This window comes from Rattus rattus, chromosome 2, assembly GCF_011064425.1.
Source record: "Rattus rattus isolate New Zealand chromosome 2, Rrattus_CSIRO_v1, whole genome shotgun sequence".
In the NCBI taxonomy this organism is placed as follows: domain Eukaryota; kingdom Metazoa; phylum Chordata; class Mammalia; order Rodentia; family Muridae; genus Rattus; species Rattus rattus.
In genome coordinates, this window is record NC_046155.1 from 166749880 (window position 1) to 166755446 (window position 5567).

Consider the following 5567-nt stretch of genomic DNA (forward strand, 5'->3'; position numbering starts at 1 on the left):
CACTGGGCTCTGTAGACTACAGTGATTCAGCCTCCTTAGCTGGATCCCTTGTTGCATTGCTAGACGTGGAATGCAGGGACCCAAACATGCTAATCATTACTGTATGATGAGCCGTGTCCAGCCTTCTGGATCAGTTTTGAAGGTTAAAACCAGGAAGCTAAGCAGGCAGGTGAAGGCATTCCTATAGCCCAATACTGAGCAGGCAGAGAGGCGCGGCCATACCCTTAGCATCTCGCTGTGGATTCTAGGCCTGTTCTCTGGAGGGTCAAGCTACATTCACAGCCTAGGAAGTTTTATCACTTGAACATCTTGGAGAAATGGAAGTCCCTCTACTAAGATGAGTCCTATATAGACCGATAGATCTCCTAGTGAGTGCTGATAGGAAGTGACTAGTGCAGGCCTGCCATGGAAGGCTCTCAGCCTACATACAATCTCTGGATGTCATGACCTAGACCTAGATGGGCCTAGACAGAGTCTTCATTCTGAAGACGTTGGGGGCAGGGGGTGCTGAAGTGCCTGACCAATGGTACTCATTCTGGGCTCTATTTCCCTTGGGTGGGCTGGAGAGATGGCTCAGCGGTTAAGAGCACTGACTGCTCTCCCAGAGGTCCTGAGTTCAAATCCCAGCAACCACATGGTGGCTCACAGCCATCTGTAATGAGACCTGATGCCCTCTTCTATTTTCCTGGGATATCATGTGCCCCTTCTGGTCATTATAGTTCAAGGTCACACCTGTGAGGTGTGAAGAGGAGCTGGAGCTGTGCAGGTGCAGGTGCAGGTGCAGGTGCAGGTGCAGGTGCAGGTGCAGGTGCAGGTGCAGGTGCAGGTGCAGGTGCAGGTGCCAGTGGTGTCTGAGCCCCACCTGCTTCAGCTGCAATCTGGCCTTTCTGTGCCCAGTTCCTCATTTGTTTTTTGAGACAGGGTCTCATATAGCCGAGGCTTGCTATGTAGCTAAGGATGGCCTTGAATTCACCAACCTCCCTTGCCTCAGCCTCCAAAGTGCTGAGATTACAGGTATGAGCTGCCATACCAAGCCTCCACTTCCCCCAACCCCTGGACAGGGCCTCAGCCTGTAGTCCAGGCTAGCCTGAACTCACTGTAGTCCAGACTGTCCTTAAACTCACAGCTACAGGCCTGCATTGTTTTCCCAATTGCTGGGATTCTAGCATGAGCCACCACAGCTGGCTGTCCCTGACTTTTGTCATCTGTTTTGGTTGCTGCTGTTTGTTTTGTTTTTTTTTCCGGAGCTGGGGACCGAACCCAGGGCCTTGCACTTGCTAGGCAAGCGCTCTACCACTGAGCTAAATCCCCAACCCCGGTTGCTGCTGTTTTGACACAAGGTCTTGCTCTACATAAAACACTGGGGTTTGGCCTCCAAATCCCAGATCCTCCTGCCTCACCCTCCTCCACACCTCAGCCGTTCTAAGGACACTGCCCAGGGCGATGCTATACACCTCTAATCTCCGTGCTCTGAAGGCAGAGGCAGAAGTATCTTTATGAGTTCAAGGCCAGCCTGCTTTATACAGTGAGTTCCAGGACAGCTAGGACTACACAGATCCTGCCTCAAACAAACAAACAAACAAACAAACAAACAAAGAAGAATAGCAGAATGAGGCGAGCCAATGCTCTGTACCACACAGGACTCACACAAGCCACATAGGTCTAATTAAGAAAATGTACCAGGGGGTTGGGGATTTAGCTCAGTGGTAGAGCGCTTGCCTAGGAAGCGCAAGGCCCTGGGTTCGATCCCTAGCTCCGAAAAAAAGAACCAAAAAAAAAAAAAAAAATGTACCAGGCAGTGGTGGGACACAACTTTGATCCCCGTACTTGGGAGGCAGAGACAGGAGGTTATTTATGAGTTCAAGGCCAGCCTGGTTTACAGAGTTCCAGAACAGCCAGGACTACACAGAGAAACCCTGTCTCAAAAAACAAAACAAAACAAACAAACAAAAAAAAAAAAACAAACTCCAAGAAAAGAAAATATATGCTCTTTTGGCTAGCAGGCATACTTTGTAGGCAGAACACTGTAAACATGATAAATGAACCTTTAGGGCTGGAGAGATGGCTCAGCGGTTAAGAGCACTGACTGCTCTTCCAGAGGTCCTGAGTTCAATTCCCAGCAACCACATGGTGGCTCACAACCATCTGTAAAGAGATCCGATGCCCTCTTCTGGTGTCTTAAGACAGCTACAGTGTACTCATATATAATAAATGAATAAATCTTTAAAAAAAAGAAAAAAAAAAAAAAAGGCAGTACATGGCTTGCTTAGCACTTGAGGGAGGCCCTGGCTCCAAGGTCAGCACTGGAAAGGAGAAGCAGGCAGTCCATAAGAATTTGGGGATAGACTGCAGTCTGCCCACAGGCCATGCCTGGGGGGGCGGTGTTGGGAGGTATGCCACCGTGTGCTTTTAGAGGGGTGGATTTCCCTTTGCTCCTTCAAAGCGATCCGGGCCACCCCCGAGCAGGAAGTCTTTTTTTCCTACCCAGGGTTTCCTGATGACGAAAATATTCATCGGCTGTCCACCTGGCAAGCGTCTGGCCTTCGATGTCTCCTACACAGTCATGCATTCCCAGAAGATAAACAAGCACTATCTTGACTGTGTGGTTAAGGACCCCGAGATGCCGTGCTTCCTCTTTCGTGACTGTGTGTCCCATCCCTTCTCCCAAATTTACTGCCCTCCCGCTTGCTTTCCCTCACTCATTCCCTCCTGCCACAGCCCCACCACTTTCTGCTCTAACCTAGAGTCTCCCTCCACCCTTCTTCTGTTCCTCTTTGGACAAAGCTAATTTCTTTCTCCCCTGCTCTCCTTCCCAACCCGCAGTATTCCAGCCCTTCTTCTTAGTCCAGGACTTAGTGACGGGAGACTCTGGCAGCTTCTTGGGCAGGTGAGGACAGACTGGTTGCCGACTTCTGGTACTTGACAGTGGGAGAGGGAGATGAGTGGTTTAAGACCCTAAGTGATCCACGATTGCCTCTGCATTCTTCAGTTATGTGCTGAAGGTGGTGGGCGGTGGTCGCACAGAAGAAACCATCAAAGACTACACAGAAGAGGAAATCTTCCGTTACAACAGCCCGCTGGACACGTAATCCCTTGGGGTCCTGGTCCACAGCTGGTGGGTCTGGTCTATTGGGTCTCCCCTCCCACTTGTAGTTAAGCAGGGGACTCTTTCTGCCAACTACAAACACTCAAGGTGCCTCAGAGAGGAACGCCAAGGGTCCCGCAACCCTGCCCCGTCCACAAGGTCCCCACCCTTAGGTGCTGAGAACCGTCTGCACTCTCAACCCACTTTGACTCTTTATGGGCCTGCTTAGAACGAAAAGTCTCATCTGGAAAACCAAAGCTGAAAGGACCACCAGTGACAACAAGTTCTACATAATGTCCCATAAGAGCCCCGGAATAGAGTGAGTATAAGCCCTGAGACCTCCGCCCTCTGGGCTAGTCTTGAATTCACTATGTAGTTGAGGGTGACCTTGTTCCTCTGAGCCTCCCACACAGGTTTATGGGGGTCTGGATTTACCTACTGAGCAGCATCCCCACACCCCCACTCTGTTATTTTTATCTTTTATCTTTTTTTTTTTTTTTTGGAGCTGGGGACCGAACCCAGGGCCTTGCGCTTGCTAGGCCACTGAGCTAAATCCCCAGCTAAATCCCCACTGTTATTTTTGTCTTGCACAGAGGCTCACTATGTGACTCCACCTATTCTAAAATTATGATTGTCCTCCTTCTGAAATGTGGGGATCATAGATATACCCTTTGCACAAGCTCCCCACCCACCCCATCCTTCTGTCCCATTGTGCTTGTCTCTGAGAGGATTCCCAGATAGTCACATTAATTGTATCTGTGTTTCCAAAGGAGGGCTATCCTTTGCAGAGAGAGGTTCTCCTGGAAGTCTGGGGTTGTTTACTCTGCCTTCAAGCCTTAGATCAAATAAATGCTCCTTCCTTCTGGAGGGCTTAGCCATGCTCTTCTTTTTCCAGATGGGCAGTCAATCCCTCTGAATTCCCACATCCTTTCCCACCTGAGCCTTTACCTGCACCTCCTCAACCTTCCCCGACCCTCTGCCTGAATATCTCCTTACAGTTTGGTCCTGACCACTCAGAACCTGTCACTGTCTCCTGGAGGACCTGTCTCTCTCTAGCACAATCTTTGAATAGACACAATCTAACATTTTTTTGAAAATGAAGAATGAACGAGTTAAGGCATGGTCACCATTCATTGACAGCTAAGTGGAGATGTTAACAAGTGGAGAAAACTGTAGAGGACCTCGTCAGGATGGAAGGGCTTGAAAACCACTTCTAACTTAATGAAAGGGAAAACTAATCTATCATAAGGCAGCAGATGCATAGGCTTAGATTCTTTTTAAATCTGGGTTTATTAAATAATGGCCAAGAGGGAATTTGTGAGGAAAGATGTGTCCGTACTTAGCTCATGTCCAGACTGTACTTGTGGGATGAAGGTGGCACACGGTAGGTATTCAATCCAATATCTGAGTCAGTCAGGAGGTGGAGGCAGCCCCAGGCAGCAGCTGAGCAGCGGTTTGATGGCTGGTGCTCACACAGCCTCACTGAGTGAACGGGGCAGGCCGATGGAGGCGGAGCCTAGAGACTGGAGGTGTGGCTCAGTGGGAGAACACTTCCCGCACTACTCCAGTAAGTTGGGTCTTGGCCCAGCAGCAGAGTGCTTGCCTGACTCTCACGAGGCCCCAAGTTCAGTCTGAAGCACCATAGTCACCAGACAGCAGGCAGATTGGAGAGACTAGTGTTTCCCCTGGAGTGTAGGGTGCTACCTCTGCCTACACTTGGACCTGTAGGTGGCTGTGTTTGGAGAACTCCCCTTGCTACGACATCATCCCCACAGACATCTTTCCACCTGAATTCTTCCTCAAGTTGTTAGTGAGCAATAGGTAAGCCAGGCGCGTAGCTGGGGATGGGGGTGCCGCGTGCAGAGATTGTTCCCTGGCATGGTGCCCCCACTAATTAACTCAATCCTGGGCTCCATCCCCTCACCAGAGGTGTAGACGACAGCACGTACTGTGACTACCAGCTCACCTTCATAGTGCACATCCACGGGCTGCCGCTCAGCAGCAAACGGTCCTCCTTAACTTTTGTCGTGAGTGGCAGCCAAAGGCTTCCCTGCTGGGTGGGCAGGGGTTCACCTACTGCTATCCCCCCACCCCGACCCCTTGTGACTGTTGTGCTGGGCTTGCAGGTGTCCTCCACCATCTTTCTAGGCCTGGTGGTCCTCTACATCCTGTTCTGCCTCCTGTGGCCTCACATATCGAGGGCCTGGGCCTCACTACGCTGGAGGATTAGCAACATCATGGCGTCCGAGTCCTACTTCACATACGCCACCTCCACGGCGGGCTTCAGCCTCCAGTCCCACAGCTCAGAAGAAAGTTTCAAGGGTCCCCCCAGAGTAGATTCCAAAGAAGGCAATGTTCAAGCTAAGAAAGCATAGGTGGCTGGGTTCGGTCCCCAGCTCCGAAAAAAAGAACCAAAAAAAAGAAAAAAAAAAAAAAAAAAAAAAAAAAAAAAAAAAAAAAAAAAAAAAAAAAAAAAAAAAAA

The 5567-nt window shown here is 50.0% G+C and overlaps 1 pseudogene; it reads left to right on the plus strand.

Moving 5' to 3' along the window:
- LOC116892359 overlaps positions 1–5465 on the plus strand; it is a 27750-nt pseudogene extending 22285 nt beyond the window's left edge.
- Positions 5466–5567: the final 102 nt, after the last annotated feature.